At 37.5% G+C, this 17,781-nt stretch overlaps 1 protein-coding gene and 1 pseudogene across 1 annotated transcript in view; one reads left to right on the forward strand and one right to left on the reverse strand.

Annotated features, from left to right (window-relative positions):
- The window catches only part of MSN (moesin), a 123,410-nt gene that overhangs the window by 27,318 nt on the left and 78,311 nt on the right, over window positions 1-17,781 (forward strand). The gene's annotated exons all lie outside the window — the stretch shown is intronic.
- LOC126000080 (uncharacterized) lies at window positions 4,254-4,386 on the reverse strand (annotated as a pseudogene).

Consider the following 17,781-nt stretch of genomic DNA (forward strand, 5'->3'; position numbering starts at 1 on the left):
AACAAATTTTTATTGTTTCATTCTTGACAGTAGTCATGGGATGTACAGGTTTTTTTATCTCTTCTATTTTTATTTTAGATACTTGATTTTCTTAAGGACAATTGTGAATTGTATTGTTTTTAAATTTCTCACTTTTATTTCATTATTTGCATATAGAAGAAGCCATGTATTTTTATATGTTGAATTCATAGGCTGATTCTGTACTATACAAGCTTAGTTACTAAAAACTATTCTGTAGAGTATTTAATATTTTCTTAGTATGATGTAATCTGGAAATAATTGGAGCTTTATTTCATCTTTATTTGGATACTCTTAGTATCTCTTGTCTAATTGCTATGGCAAGTAGTTCCAATAAAGAAATGTGCATAAAGAAATACATATTATAATACACAGATCCCCTCTGGTCTGTTAAATAAGTCCAAGGATTATTGCTTCATTTAACAAGGTGATCTGTTGGTTGATGGCTAGTCAGGGAATTGGTGGAAATTTCCTGCAGCTGCTTGGTGGAGTCATGGGTCAAGATCAGACCTTGATCCAGGGCCCATTCTGAAAGCTGATTCTGTCACAAGCAACAGTCCACAGTGGCGAGAGTTTGAAACGATGCAGGTGAAGGCACATGCGAGTGTGGGATTGGGGTGATGTTCCAGAGCACAAGGAATGTTGAACTGTAGGGGTAAAGGTGTTTAATAGGGAAAGAAAAGCAGCAAATCCAGGATAATAGCAGAGAGAAGCAATACAAATATTTTGCTGAGTGGCAGGTGTGCTCTCACTTCTCAAAAAGTCCAAACAATTGGCACAGAAATGAAAATTTCTATTTCTCCAACATGGTCGGAATCCATTATCCTGACATAAATAATATAATTTATTTCCTTAATAGACTACTTTTTCACAGGAGCTGGTCTATAGTACTTGGTGTTATCAGGCACTTTGCGCCAGATTTTAATTTATAGGGAACTGAGTCAGTGTTATGGTTATAGCTTCTGGGCAGGGTATATCCAAGGGACAACTTCCTGCAGTAGCAGGTTGTAGTGGATCTATTGGTTGTAGCACTGTTGTCCTGGGTTGGAGAGGGGAGGCACAGGTGAGAATGTTCTCTGATTCTGTTATTCCTGGGCTGTCTCCTTGCCCAGTTTCCTGAGATAGAGGGTTTCCCAAGACAGATAATTGTGTCTCAGTCTCAAGAATGCAGGTTCTGGAAAGATTCTACAGTTTATTTGAAAATGCCCTGGTTTACCACAGTTAAAACATTTGCCCTGAATTTATGAAGCCTGACGCTAGCCTCTTCTCTAGTTTCTGGAGTGGTTTTCCTTGCCATATCTTGGACAAGATCCCTGTGGTGCCCTTAAAATGGCAGTGTTGGGGGGAGGCTTTGTATTCTCTGGGGGAATAGTCTAATTCATCCTGATTATCCTGAGCTTACCTTCATATTGAGTAGGCCTCGATAGCCTGGATATCAGCTTGTTGTTTAATAGAACCAACATTTCAACAAATTCTTACATACCCCATAACATCATCTCTTTCTTTAATAGCATGCAAGATTGCCTGGCATTCATCATTGCCATTCTCAAAAGTTAATTGTCTTATTAGGTGCTGCTGTGTTTTCTTACCTCTAACATGTCTCTGGATTCCAAGTATCAGTTTCCTCATAAATTGTTCATATGTCTTGGAAACTCCCTGAACAATCTTTTGTGAAGCTTTCTTTGAATTCAGTATTAGCATCAATCTCTTCCCAAGCCCACAGCACCACCTCCCAGACCTCTGCTAAGATAGCACTTGGTAGGGCAGCTTGTATTCTTAAATCAGCCAATGAACCTTTACCAATTAATAATTCATAACTCAACTGAAATTTTCCATCCAGAATGACCTAGGGTGTAGAGCTTAGCTTTTGTTTCACCACTAAGCCACATTTTCTACTGCATATATTATGATGGGCTCAGACAGGTCTTAGCAATCATATGGAAATCCTGAGGAATTCAAAGTACACCCTCACTTCAACTTGTAAGGAACTCAGTAGAGTATGAGGATGTTGGTCCATATGAAGTGCAGGCTTTTTAAAACTGGCTGAGTGAGGCTATATTGATACCCCCATAAGATGGAGGTTGATCATCCTCCTGATAGGCAGGGGCAGAAATAGAAAGTTTGTGTGAGCTTTGCCTAGAACTGTATGTTTAGAGCACTCTCTGCTGGGCTGTGGTGGGGGAAGAAAGGGTGTTTCTATAAAGCTGCTTTTGGACTCTGAGTCCAAAGAAGTAGCTGACTCATCTTCAGCATCTCTCTCATCTGGTGTACTAGACTTGGCAGATAGCACTTTCTCTGGTTTAATACTAGTGACAAGTGGAGAAGTATTGTCCTTGGGATAGCTTATTCTAGAATGTATCACCACCGGGAAAGAACTTTTTCTTCCAAATGTGGAAGTTACTTCATAAAGTCTGGCCTGTATATTCCATAATGCATGATGTATGTAAAAGTAATGAAAACCTTCTAAGAGTAACACCAAGCTACTTAGTATATATGTCACCACTCTGTTAAAGGATATGATAAAAGGCATGGTAAAAGGCTTAATGCTTTCATTCCAAATCCAAAACACTTCAACAGCCTTAATTTACTAGTGAATCATGATCTATCAGTGGTCATCTACTAACCTATGAGGGGAATATTGCCTTAATCCAGCAGGGGAATCTTATCACTCACTATTGTTGAGGTCTTTTCAGGTTCCTGTTCTGGGCAGCATGTGTAAATATTTTCACATACTGTAATCCCACTGGGGAATCAGGTCTGGAATAAGGACCACTACAGAAAATAATCCAAACCAGACAGATGAAGATGGAACACTTTTCCAGGAAACTTTCCACATCATGGAACAAGAAGAAAAGGTCAGAAAAGACTGCAGTATTTATTAGAAAATTAGAACTAGCTTCCATGGTTGGGAGGAGTGAAGGCAAAGGGCATATCTAGATATTCCTTCCACCTAGGTGTGTTTTTGTAAAGCCATCATTGTTTAGGGTGAGACTGGATAAACAGATACCCACCATACTAGCAAGATTTCTCTTGAAGAGCTGTGAACTCAATCTGGAAAGAGGAATTGCTCTTTGGAGGAAAGGAAAGTCAGCCCTAGACCATACCCAGGTCTTCAGGTCCTTCACTTTCCTTAACAGAAAAGAATTTTATAAGGGCACAAGCAGTGGAGTAAAAACTGATTTTTTTTTATTTTTGCGCCACACCTGGTTACCATCTACCCTTAAGTCTGAACATGTTTTCTACTCAATATTTTCATAATTTTCAAGTATTACTTTAAGCACCTTGGAACTGTGAACAAACAGATGGATGCCAGTCTCTGTGGCAGGAGATGATACCTCATTGTTGTTTTGATTTTCATCTCCCTGATTATTAGTTATGTGGTTATTTTTTCATGTACCTTTTAGCCATCTATTTCTTTTCCCCAATTTTTTTTCAGTCTCCGTAGAGACTGTCAAAAATTGCCAATGCCAACTATATTTCAAGTTGTCATGGCGGGGTATTGGGAAAAGTTTTCTTTCTTTTTTTTTTCACTCCTAGCTCTGTGCTCAAGGATCACACCCGGCAGTGTTCAGGGGTTAATCCTGGCTCTACACTCAGAAATTGCTCCTGGCAGGCTCGGGGGACCATATGGGATGCCGGGATTCGAACCACCATCCTTCTGCATGCAAGGCAAACGCCTTGCCTCCATGTTATCACTCTGGCTCCTGGGCCAACTTCTTCTAAGGCAGTTAGTTGCCTTACCTGCTGCACTAACTCTGTGGTTAATTTTTTTTCTTAGTTCCTTACTTGCTTTCTTAGTTTTTTCTTTTATTTAAACACCTTGATTACATACATGATTGTGTTTTGGTTTCAGTTATGTAAAGAACATCACCCATCACCAGTGCAACATTCCCATCACCAATGTCCCAAGTCTCCCTCCTCCCCACCCGACCCCTGCCTGTACTCTAAACAGGCTCTTCATTTCCCTCATACATTCTCATTATTAGGACAGTTCAAAATGTAGTTATTTCTCTAACTAAACTCATCACTCTTTGTGGTGAGCTTCCTGAGGTGAGCTGGAACTTCCAGCTCATTTCTCTTTTGTGTCTGAAAATTATTATTGCAAGAATGTCTTTCATTTTTCTTAAAAGCCATAGATGAGTGAGACCATTCTGTGTTTTTCTCTCTCTGACTTATTTCGCTCAGCATAATAGATTCCATGTACATCCATGTATAGGAAAATTTCATGACTTCATCTCTCCTGACAGCTGCATAATATTCCATTGTGTATATGTACCACAGTTTCTTTAGCCGGGAAAAGTTTTCAATTAGCAATAATCCCACCTCTGATAAACCTCATTGGCTACGATACTGCCACTGCGCAAAGCTTCTTTTCCACAATTTTTGATGGTGTTATATATTTTTTTCTTGTTAATTTCTGTCAGTACCTTGTATATCTTAGATATTAACCCCTTATCTGATGGGTATTGGTAAATAGTTTCTCCCATTCCATGGGTAGCTTTTGTATCCTAGTTATTGTTTTCTTTGAGGTGCAGAGTCTTCTCAGTTTAACATAGTCCTATTTGTTTATGTCTGCTTCCACTGGTTTGGATAGTTGTGCTTCCTCTTTGAAGGTGCCTTTAGTCTCATTTTCATGGAGTGTTTTCCCTATGTATTGTTTTATATATTTTATAGTTTCAGGCTTGATAACAAGTCTTTTAATGCATTTTGAGTGGACCTTTGTGAATGGTGTTAGATAAAGGTCTGAGTTCACTTTTTTGTATGTGGCTGACCAGTTAGTTGTTCAATACCACTTGTTGAAGAAGCTTTACTTGTTCCATTTTCCTTTCTTGCCCCTTTATCAAAGATTAGTTGATTTTATGTGTAGTGGTCATTCTCTGAACACTCAAGTCTATTCCATTGATCAGAGGGTCTGCCTTTATTTTAATACTATGCTGGGTTTTTTTTTTTTGGCTTGTTTTTTTGTTTGGGGGCCACACTTGGTGGCGCTCAGAGGTTACTCCTGGCTCTGCATTCAGAAATCACTCCTGTCAGGCTTGGTGGATCATACAGGATGCCAGTCATCAAACTCAGGTCTGTCCTGGGTCAGCTGCATAAAAGGCAATACCCTGCTACTGTGCCATCACTCTGTTTTAATAACTATTTTGTAGTACAATTAAATGTTGGGAATACTGATTCTTCATTTTTCTAAGTATTGCTTTAGCTATTTGTATGCATTAATTTTTACACATGAATTTGAGGAGGGAGTTTTGATCCATTTCTTTAAAGAATGTATTGGTATACTTAGGGGGATTCCATTAAATCTGTACAATACTTTGAGGAATATTGCCATTTTAATGTTGTTGATCCTCTTAATCCACGAACAGTTATATATCTCCATTTACTTGTGTCCTCTTTTATTTTTTGAAGCAGAGTTTTGTAGTTTTCTTTGTATAGGTCCTTCACCTCTTTGGTTAAATTGACTCCAAAGTATATTAGTTTCTGTGGTACTATTGTGAATGGAATTGTTTTTTAATGTATATATTATCTATCATTATTTGTGTATAAAAAGGCCATTAAACTTTGTGTATTAATTTTGTAGATGGCACTTTGCTATATAACCTACTGTTTCTAGGAGCTTTTCTGTAGTCATTTTTAAACTTTTTTTCTATTTAAAGAAAATGTATCACATCGTTGACATAATCATAATGCATTTGTTTCAGCTGACAGAAAGCAACATTATTAAGAAATAAAGAGACTAAAGATTTAAAAAATAAAGTGAAAAAAGATGGGGAGAGAGTTTATTAGCAGTTATATTTGTGATAATTGTTATATCACCAATAAAATCATTAATATAATAGCCGAAGTTTTAGTATGCTCCCATTGTGTTTCTTTAGAGGAGGGAGATACACTAAAAAGGAGAAAAAAAGAAAAGAAAAGAAGGTGTGTGTGTGTGTGTGTGTGTGTGTGTGGCAGTTGTCATTTGCTTAGGCACAGCAAAATATGGAAGACATTGGAAAGACCTTTAGCCTAAAAAACAGGAGATCTTATCCCCGAAGTATTTTGGCATAAGACCAACTCAAGGCTCCAGGCATAGTTGGTTGTCCAAACCCCAGTCATTCTTGGTGGTCAGCTCTTCAGTCTCACAGTTGTTGCTCTTAGATAACTGTAGTTATAGATTCTGGTTTCTGCACAGGTCCTGTGTAGAAGACCGGGTGGTGTGTAGTGTCTTCTGGTTCCATCTCACCACATCAGTTATCATTGCAGAGAATCTTGCCCTAAAATCAGACTTTTGCTGTTGCCCACTGTCAGGGTGATATAAGAACTGTCTTTGGAGTAAGTCAGTGCCATGGTGGTAATGGGGCCTTCCTTGGTAGAATTTATTTTCCTGGTGCTGGTTTGGGAAATCATATTTGTTTCCGTAGGTGGTATCCTTGGTTCAGAAATGAATAGTCAATGTTCAATCGACTGGAGTCTAAGCCAGATCATTATGCCAAGTGTTTAGGGTATAAGGTCCCACTGCAGTATAAAAAATTTTGTGTTCCCATCTCTATTAGACAAGAACTTGTTTGCATCTGTTAACTTTTCTTATTTTAATGTGTGTATGCAAAAAAGGACAATGCCACAGGGAATTACTAGTGCATGTGGGGGGGGGGCGAGGTGTCAAGACCAACAGTCCTCAGAGCCTTTTGCTTACATGTTCTCTGAACAGAGATTTGTCTACTTGTATACTATATTGAATGGAACCCAAGGATAGGGGAAACTTCCACTACATGAGAAGATAGTCAGTCGATAAAGGTTATGCCTATTAAAGGAGTGTATCTAAAAGAAATATTCAAAATACTCAAAATTTATATGATCTCTTTAAATCTTTTGAAATCGGTGGGGAAGGGATAAGATCCGGGGCACAGCTTCAACCTGTGATTTGGTTTTGTAAAGTCTAGGGAAGATGGCTCCCAACAGTCCCATATTAGGAAGTGTCCTCAAGTGGGGGAACCAAATATGGTAACAAGCAAAGGTGAACGGTAAAGGGAAGTGAAGGAAGGGGGGCCATCATGAGCAAATTAGTAGTAGCAGATTGTTAGTTCCTTCTCATGCTAAGAGTCTATCTTTCACTTTGGGTGTTGGTTGGCTTGTGGCTGGGCTGGGGAGAATGTTCTGCTTTGTGAGGAGTTAAGGACTGAGAGTAAGAAAAAGGTTTGTAAGGTGTTAAGAAAAAAGGGGGGAGGAAGGGCTATCTATGATAGAGGGCACAACACTATACTATGTAGACATTATATCTATTACAGACAGAGATTAGACTGACATTGGTATGGCGTACACAGACACTCATTTACATTGGAAGCCAGGGGATAGATTCGTGGATTACATTTGAATGGGTTTCTCAGGTGATATGGGACAGAACACTTGAAGAGAAGAAGGGAAATGGAGAATTAACAAAAAAAGAAGTAAAGTTGGCAAGTCTGCTGTGAAAGGTCCAGCCCCCATTTTTTTCCTTTTAGGATGATCATATTTGGTAAGGGTAAACAAGATTGAAAAAAAAACTTTATAGGTTAAGTTGTGTGTGGATTATTCTTAAGAACAAATATAGTTTTCAAGTCTAAATAACCAAGTGACATGGTAATGAGCACTGTCTTGGGGAGACTATACCATGAAATTGATATTATATCTAGTACAGACAAACATTAGACAGTCATTAGTATGGCGAGCATATATACTCATGCGACCATGGGTTACAGTTTAAAAGCAGACCAAGGTGAGATGGAACATAAACTAAAAAAGGGAGAGAGAGAGAGAGAAAGAAGAAATGGTTAAGGTCAGAAAAGGTTTTTCATTTTCTGGTCCAATCCTGTTTGGTGATCAGTGTTTGCAGGCTATAAATTTTCCTCTTATTACCACTCTTGCTCTGTCCCAATAATTCTGATAATTTATGTCCTTGTTCTCACTTATTGTCATTAATTAATTCTTTGTTTTTTAATTTTATTTCTGACATATTTGTTGTTCAGTAATGAGATGTTTAATTTCCAGGTGTTATAGTTTTTCCTCTGTGTCTGCATTTTACTTCCAATTTCAGTCATTATGATTTGAGAAGTTAGTTTGTAAAATTTATATACTTTTGATATTATGCAGGTATGTTTTATGGTCTATCCTGGAGAATGACTCATGTGCATTGGATAAAAATGTGTATCCAGTTTTCTGAAAATTCTTATGATTTTAATGCTGTTTATCAAACACTTCTATTTTTTTGAATTATAAATCTTTCACAGTTATATTTAAGGTACTTAGTGACAGTGAATTAAGGCAATTTCTCACCAGTAGTATTGACCTCCTTTCTTGTTCCCAGCATGCATCCTATACTTCCCCGCCCCTTTGCCCACTGGACTGCTACTGTAACTGGTCCCCTTTGTATTTAACTTATTGTAGATCTTGATTCTGTTGATGACTTTGGGTTTGGTATTTAGGCCTGATCATTATTTATTTCCACTCAATGTTTATGTGACTATTTGCTCCTGGTACCATCCACTTTATTTTTTTTTCCTTTAATTTATGAGACAGAACAAGATAACTCAATTTTGTGGTTCTGTTGGGAAAAAAACTGGGAAGAATTCATCTAGGACCTATCAATATCAATTTAAAAGAAGAAAAAGGGGAGAAAAAAGGAGAAAAAAGAAGCAACAACAAAATATACAACAGCAACAATAAACAAATACAAAACAACACAAAAATATAAATAAGGAGGAAGGGCTGGTTTGGTGAGGTTTTCTGCTTTTTTTTGGCATAGGCACAGTATTGGGGAACTTAGAAAGGGAATCCCCTTGGCCTTAGAGATACAGGGTTTCTCTACCCTTTAAGCATACTGTCATGGAACAAATACATGCTCCAGATATGCTCATTATCAAACCCCGAAGTCTTTTTATGGTGCCAGGAAATGTTCTGCTCAGTTGTGGCTAACAAAATCAGTCATCTGTAATTAGAGATCTTGGTATTTGCACAGGTCATAGGACAAAGTCTAGGATAGAGTCTTTCTTTATGGTTCTAGAAGTTCTGCTCCATCACAGTTGCTGTAGACAGTTTTCTGTAATTAGTGATTTTGGTTTTTGCGCATATTTTAGTATGAAGTCTAGGATATATCCTTTTCATATGGTTACAGAAGTTCTGCTCAGTTGTAGTTGTCAAAGTCAGAATTCTGGAATTATAGGTATTGGTTTTTGTTTAAATCCTAGGCTGAAGCCTAGGCTAGGTTATTTCTTATTGGACCCAGGAAAAGTTCTGCCCAGTTGTGGTTGTCAAATTTAGTCTTCTGTAATTAGTGATCTTAATTTTTGCACATATCAAGGACTTAGTGTCTTCTGATTTCATCTTACCATTAGGTGATGAGGTAGGGCAACCTGCTCTTAGATCTACTTGTTGCTGTTTCCTCATCATCAGGATGTTGTATCAACCTGGCACAAGTTGGTGCCAGGGTGGTATTAGGGTGTTTTATTCCTGGTGCTATTGCAGTGAACTGCAAACACTTCTATTTTTATATCTTTACATTCTTTGAGGATTATTTTCATTGTGTGATCATTTGTTTTTTTTTTCTCTATCTCTATTCAGTTTCACATTTTAAAAAAAATAAAGCTAGACAATTTTTATTGAATAAAATATATTTGGAGGGGCTGGAGAGATAGCATGGGGGTAGGGCATTTGCCTTGCATGCAGAAGGACGGTGTTCGAATCCCGGCTTCCCATATGGTCCCCTGTGCCTGTCAGGAGCTATTTCTGAGCAGATAGCCAGGAGTAAACCCTGAGTGTCACCGGGTGTGGCCCTAAAATAAAAACTAAAACAACAAATATGTTTGCAAATCTGTAAAGAGATATAAAAAGAGGAAGTATATTTTCAAGAGAGAACATAGGCTTTTCCAGGTGGAAAAGGAAAGATACATAGAAATAGTGAGATGAAGAGAGATGAAGGGAGAATACAGGCTTGAAGAGCCAGCCTGTTTTTTTATTTTTTTCAAATCTAGTTTAGTACTCTATTAGATTTTTTGTTCTAAAACTATATTAATTTAATACATCATGCATTTGTTTTAAAGTTCTTTTTCAATCTCTTCTGTTGTATGAAGTTGTTATGCATCTAATCTTCCAGCTCACTGATTCTGTCCTCATCTACTGTTACTGTGTTGGAGAGGCTTTCTAGTGAGGTTTTCATTTCACCTACCAAGTTTTCAATCCTGTTATTTCAGTTTTGAGTTTTCTCATTTCTACTTTCATATCCTCTTGATTCTTATTTGTGGTTCATTCAGTTTGTCCCACACTTTCTTTGAGTTCTATGAGCACCCTCACTGCTTGCTCTCTAAAGTCTTTATCTGAGAGGCTATATAGGTGGTTGGTACTTTTCCGGTCATAAAAGCTACCATCTTCATTCTCTAAGTATAGTGGAGGCCTGCATTGTTTCCCCCTTTGTTACACTTTAGTGTGGTATTTTCTATGTGTTTTGATGGGGTTCATTGATTAGGAAAAGTTCACTGGCTCTGTCCTTCAGGTCAAGGCCTGCTTATCTGCATTGATATGTATACCACTAGAGGAGGAGTAGACTGCTTCTTGGTGTTCACTCACTTAGATTGACGTTTCTGCTGCTGGCTGAGGAGCAGGTTCCACTCACCTGTGATGATGTGCACGCAGCTGGCAAGGGAGCAGACTCTACTCACTTGTGTTGATGTGTGCACTGCTGGCTGGGTAGCAGACTCTGTTATTTGGATTTCGCTCAGCTATGTTGACATGCATGTTGCATACGGGGAGGAGGCTCTGCTTTTAGGGTTCCACTAATCTGTATTGTTGTGTGCAATAATGTTATATTGTTGGTTGGAGCAACTTACTCTTTTTAGGGTCCATTTACCTGCATTGATGTCCATGCTGCTGGCAGGGAAGCAGGCTCCATAATTGGAGGCCACTCATCTGCATTGATTTGCATGCCTCTGGCAGGGAATAGACTCTTCTCTTTTGGACAGTGTATGCTGCCGGTGGAGCAGTAGGCTCAGCTTTTGGGGGTGATGTGTGTGTCTGGGTGCCGCTGGTGGGTCTTGACAGGGTTCACTCAGCTGCATTGACATATGCATAGCTGCTGTAGAAACAGACTCCACTCTTGGGGGTGTCCAATCACCTGCCTAAATTTATATTCTTGCACTGGATTTCTCTCTCCTTTCCAGTTCTCCGTGAGTAGTATAAAGGGAACACTTAAGTGTTTTTCTTTGTTAACTGTTGGAGGAGTCTTTAGGTCAGTCACCATTTTAGTTAAAAAGAGAGGTTGTTTGTTCCACTGTGGTGATCATAGGGAAGGCCAGGTGTTTGATATTAGCTAGAGACACTTGTATCTAGGCCAAAGTCAAGCAAGTAGAACATGCCCATTACTTTTCTTCTTTAAGATTTCATTTTCTCCTTTATAAAATGGCCCTTAGGATACTTGTGTGTTAGTGAATGTTTAATAAACAAACTCTCTGGCGAAGTTAAGATGTGTGCTGAAAAAAATAGAAAAAGAGACCGGAGAGATAGCATGGAAGTAAGATGCATGCATCTTTCATGCAGAAGGTCATTGGTTCGAATCCCGGCATCCCATATAGTCCCCCGAGCCTGCCAGGAGTAACTCCTGAGCACTGTTGGGTGTGATCCAAAAACCAAAAAACCAAAAAAAAAAAAAAAAGATGTGTGCTGTTTACTTATCCCTAAAATGTAAATTCTATTACTATAGCTGATTTCAATCTTCTACTAATAGATTTTTAAAAGAGGATTTGTGAAGAGATGTACATGTTTACTTCTACTGCAGCTGCTTTCAATGCATTGTTGTTAATCATATCTGCTTTTTTTCAATTAAATCGCTGTGAGATACTGAGTTAAAAAGTAGTTGATGGCTGAGTTTCAGTCAGATGATGTTCTAGTACCCATCCTTTCATAATTTTTTATTTCTCAACACTAATTTCTCCAGTTATCCTCCTATCCCCCTCCCCCATACCTAGACTGCCTCTATGGCAGACATTTTTTCTGTTTTTCTTTTTTTTTTCTTTTTTCCTCTTCTTTTTTTTTATGCATCATGGTTTGCAATACTGTTACTGAAGAGGCACCATCATATAACTTTACTTCTTTCAGTTCCTAGATCTTTTCCAAATGGTCATTTTCAATTGTTAATTTTATAGTGACTCCATCTCTGTCCTCACTATATTTGCCTCATTATTTTTATTGTCATTGGGTGTTAGTCTCATTCTTTTTATAGAATACCCCCTTCACCAGTGTAACATTCTCATCACCAGTGCCCTATACCTCTCTCATCTCCTACCCCTTGCCTACATTCGAGTGGCATTCTATTCCTCTCACTACCATTGCTATGGTAGTTATTAGTGTAATTATTTCTCCAAATGAACTCACCACTCTTTGTGGTAAGCTTAGTGTCATGGGCTGGACATTCCAGCCTTATCTCTATTGTCTCTGTGTATTATTACAATAGTGTTTTTTTACTTTTCTTAAAACCCATAGATGAGAGAGACTATTCTGTGTCTATCTCACTCCCTCTGATTTATTTCACTCAGCATAATAGATTACATGTCTATTCATGTATAGGAAAATTTCATGTCCTCATTTCTTCTGATGGCTAAATAATATTCCATTGTGTATATGTACCAGAGTTTCTTTAGTCACTCATCTGTTATCAGGCATCTGAATTGTTTCCAGATTCTATTGTAATAGCACTGCAACGATGTAGGTGCGCAGAAGGTATTTTTGTGTTGTATTTTTTATTTATAGGGTATATCCCTAGAAGTGGTATAGCTGGATCATATGGAAGCTCAATTCCCAGATTGTTGAGAAATCTCTATACAGGCTTAAGAAGATGGCATTCCAATCAGCAGTGAATGAGAGTTTCTTTATCCCACATCCATGCCAGCATTATTGTTCCTATTCTTTGTGATATGTGCCAGTCTCTGTGGTGTGAGATGGTACCTCATTGTTGTTTTGATTTGCATCTTTCTGATAATTAGTGGCATGGAACATTTTTTTCATGTGCCTTTTGACCATTTGTATTTCTTCTTTGAGAAATTTTCTGTTCATTTCTTCTCCCCATTTTTTATGGGGTTAGATTTTTTTTTCTTGTTAGGTTCTGTCAGTATCTTGTATATCTTAGATATTAGCCATTTATCTTATGGGTATTAGGTGAATAGTTTCTCCCATTCTGAGGGTGGCCTTTGTATCCTCATTACTATTTCTTTTTATGTGCAGGAGCTTCTCAGCTTAATATAGTGTCATCTGTTTATCTCGCTTTCACTTGTTTGGACAGTGCTGTTTACTACTTGAAGATGCCTTTAGGCTTATTATCATGGCGTATCTTACCTACGTGTTGTTTTCTATGCCTTATGGTTTCAGGTCTGATTTCAAAGTATTTAATTCATTTGGAGTTGACCTTTGTGCATGATGTTCAGTGGAGGTCCGAATTTGCTTTCTTACATATGACTGACCAGTTGTCCCAATACCACTTGTTGAAGAGGCTTTCCTTGCTCCATTTTGTGTTTCTTGCCCCTTTATCAAGTATTAACTGGTTGTATGTCTTGGGAACATTCTCTGAATAGACTCAAGTCTATATTCCATTGATCTAAGTGTCTACCTTTATTCCAATATCATGACTATTGCTCTGTAGTACATTTTAAAGTTGGGGAAGATGATGCCTCCTAGCATCTTTTACCTAAGAGTTGCTCTAGCTATTTGTGGGTGTTTATTCTTCCAAATGAATTTCAGGAGTGTTTGATCCACTTCTTTTCTTGAAGAATGTTATGCATATTCTTGGAGTAATTGCATTAAATCTGTACAAAGCTTTGGGGAGTATTTTCATTTTAATTATGTTAATCCTCCCAATCTATGAACAGGGTATGTGTCTCCGTTTCCTTGTGTCTTATTTATTGAAGTTGTGTTTTGTAGTTTTCTTTGTATAGGTCCTTCAACTTTTTAGTTAAGTTGACTCCAAGGTGTTTGAGTTTGTGGGGCACTAATGTGAATGGGATTTCTTTTTTGGTTTTCTGGGCCATACCCGTTGATGCTCAGGGGTTATTCCTTGCTCTGTGCTCAGAAATTACTCCTAGCTTGGGGGACCACGTAGGACACTGGGGGATCAAACTTCAGTCTGTCCTAGGTCAGCCCAGTGCAAGACAAATGCCCTACTGTTGTGCCACTGCTCCGGCCACAAATGGGATTGTTTTTTAATGTTCATTTCTTCTCTATCATTATTTGTGTATAAAATGCCATTAATTTTTGTGTGTTAATTTTGTAGCCTGCCACTTTGCTATATGAACCTATTGTTTCTAGAAGTTTTTTGGTAGCATCCTTAGGGCTTTTTTAAAATTTATTATTATTATTATTATTATTATTATTATTATTATTTGGTTTTTGGGTGGCACTCAGGGTTTACTCCTGGTTTTGTGCTCAGAAATTGCTCCTGGCTTGGGGGACCATATAGGATGCTGGTGATTGAGTTCAGGTCCATCGAGGGTCAGCCATGTATGTGCAAGGCAAATGCCTTACTGCTGTGCTATCACTCTGGTTTCTTAGTATTTTTTAATATAATATGTCATCAGCAAACAGTGAAAGCTTTATTTCTTCCTTTCCTATCTGGATGCCCTTGATATCTTTTTCTTGGCTAATTGGTGTGGCAATTAGTTCTAGCACTATGTTGAATAGGAATGGTAAGACGGGGCAACCTTATCTTTTAGATTTTAGAGACAAGACTTAGTTTATCTCCATTGAGAATAATATTTGCCATAGGCTGTGGTAAATGGTCTTGTCTATATTGAGTCAGGTTCCTTCCATTCCCATCTTGATGAGAGTTTTTAATAATGAATGGGTGTTAGACTTTATCAAATGCTTTCTTTGCATCTTTTTATATGATCATACAGTTTTTTATTTCCTTTTTTTGATATGATGTAGTATATTGATTGATTTATGTATGTTAAACCATTCTTGCATTCCTGGAATGAAATCTAATTGGTCATGATGTATGAACTTCTTGATGAGGCATTGGATCCTATTTGCTAGGATTATGTTTAAATCTTTGTATCTGTATTCATCAGGGATATTGGCCTGCAGTTTTCTTTCTTGCCAGCATCTCTGTCTGGTTTTGTTATCTGGGTGAATTTAACTTCATAAAATCTCTTTGAAGTGTTTCTGTTTCTTCTATTTCCTGAAAATGTCTGAAAAGGTTTGGTAGTAGTTCCTGTTGAAAGGGTTGAAAGAGTTCATTAGTGAATCCGTCTGGACCTGGGCTTTTATTTTTCAGAAGACTTTTGATTACCATTTAAATTTCCTCAGTAGTGTGGAACTGTTTAGATATGCTAGATCATTGATTGAACCAAAGAGTATTATAAGAGTCCAAGAATTTATCCATTTCTTTACAGTTCTCATGTTTTGTGGCATAGAGTTTCTCAAAGTAGTCTCTGATTATTCTTTGAATCTCTGTAGTATCTTTAGTAATTTCACACTTTTCATTTCTAATATGGTTTATATTTTTATTAAATAATTTCTTTATATAAACACTGTGATTACAAACATAATTGTAGTTGGGTTTTAGTCATAACAAGAACACTTCCCTTCACTGTGAAATCTTCCCATCACCAATGTCCCCATCTCTTCCCTCTTCCACCACCAGCCTGTATTAGAGACAGGCTTTCTACATCCCTCACTCAATGACATTGTTAGTGATAGTTCTCAGCATAGTTATTTCTCTAACGGCACTCACCACTCTTTGTTGTGAGCTTCATATTTTAAGCTGGTCCTTCCGGCCTTCATCTCTGGGAATTATTTCAATGTCTTTAATTTTTCTTAAAACCCAGAGATGAGTGAGACTATCCTGTCTCTATCTCCTTCTGACTAATTTCGCTCACCATATAAATTCCATGCACATCCATGTATAGAAAAATTTCATGATTTCATCTCTCCTGACAGCTGCATAATATTTCATTGTGTATATGTACCACAGTTTCTTTAGCCATTCATCTGTTGAAGGGCATTTTGGTTGTTTCCAGAGTCTGGCTATTGTAAAAAGTGCCGCATTGAATATAGATGTTTCTCTCTCTTTCTTTATGTGTTTTGCTAGTTCTTTATTAATCTTGTTTATATTTTCAAAGAACCAACTTTTTCTTTCATTGATCTTTTGGATTGTGTGTGATTTCTACTTCATTAATTTCTGCTGTAAGCTTTGTTATTTCCTTCTACCTAGTTATTTTGTTGATCATTTCCTTGTATATACAAATTGCATGGCTTAAAATTTCCTAACAGGTACATAGTATTCCACTATGTAGATGTACTATAGTTTTTTTTTATCCACTTGACTTAAGTACATGTTTCCAGATTTTGGCTATTGTGCATAGTGCTGCAATGAATATAGAAGTCAGGTGGATGGGCCTGGAGCAATAGCACAGTGGGAAGGGAGCAAGCCTTCCATGTGCCTGACCCTAGTTCTATCTCTATATTGTCCCCTGACCATGTCTATCTCTATATGGTCTATATGGTTCTATCTCCATAAGGTCTCCTGAGCCTGCCAGCACTGATTCTTGAGCGCAGATTTTTCCTAAGTACCTCCAGGTGTGACTCAAAATTAAAAAAGAAAGTGCAGATTGAATTTTTCTGTGTTATACATTTTGTTCTAACTGTATTTTCCTAGGGTCTTTATTGCTGAGTTGAAATTTTTAAGGAATGTCCAAACTCTTTCCAAAAAGGCCGAATCAGTCTAAATTTTCACCAGCAGTGAATGACAGTCTCTTTCTTTCCACATGCACACTAGCATGGTCATTCTTGTATTTTGTAATATGTGCCAGGCTCTGGGCTCTGTTATGAAATGATGTCATTTGTTGTTTTGATATGCATCTTCCTGATTATTAATATCTTTTTATGTGCCTTTTGGCAATCTATACATCTTCACTTAAGTTTCAATTAATCTATTCTTATATTTTATACGTTTGGATTTTTTTTATCAGCATCTTATATATCTTAGGTATTAATCCCTTATCAATTGTATTTTGGGTGTATGATTTCTCCCATTCTGTGGGAAGTCTTTGTATCCTTATTTCCATTTTATTTGAGGTACAGAAGTTTTGTAGTTTATTGTAACCCTATTTGTTTATATTTGCTTCTACTTGCTTGGTCAGTGGTGATTTATCCTTGAAAATTCTTCAGTTTCATTGAGAATTCTGTCTATGTTTCTCTTTATGTACATTACTGTCTCAGGTCCCATATCAAGATCTTAAATCCATTTTGTTGTTGTTTTGTTTTGTTTTTAGGCTACACACTGAGGCACTTAGGGGTTATTCCTGGCTTTGCATTCAGAAACAGTTCTTGGCAGGCTTGGGAGACCACAGGGATACCGGGGATCAAATCTGGATTGGTCCCAGGTCAGCTGATTGCAAGGCAAATACCCTATTCGCTATTGCTCCAGCCCCTTGAATCCATTTTGATTTGGCTTTTGTACATGTCATGCTTAAAGATGTCTGAGTTTATATTTTGCATGTAGCTCATATGTTTTCCCAACACCACTTGAAGAGACTTTCCGTGCTCCACTTTGTATTTTTTTCTCTTTTATCAAAATTAATTGATTATGTATCATAGAGTTTGTCTCAGGATACTCAAGTTTATTCCATTGTTCTGATAATCTGTCTTTATACCAAAGTAATGCTGCTTTAATTACTACCAGTTTGTATTTGGGTTTGAAGTTGGGGAACTAATGCCTCTCAGCTCCTTTTCACCCATGGATTGTTTTTGCTATTCAAGGAGGTTTAT

The sequence above is a fragment of the Suncus etruscus genome, chromosome X, assembly GCF_024139225.1.
Source record: "Suncus etruscus isolate mSunEtr1 chromosome X, mSunEtr1.pri.cur, whole genome shotgun sequence".
Taxonomy (NCBI): Eukaryota; Metazoa; Chordata; class Mammalia; order Eulipotyphla; family Soricidae; genus Suncus; species Suncus etruscus.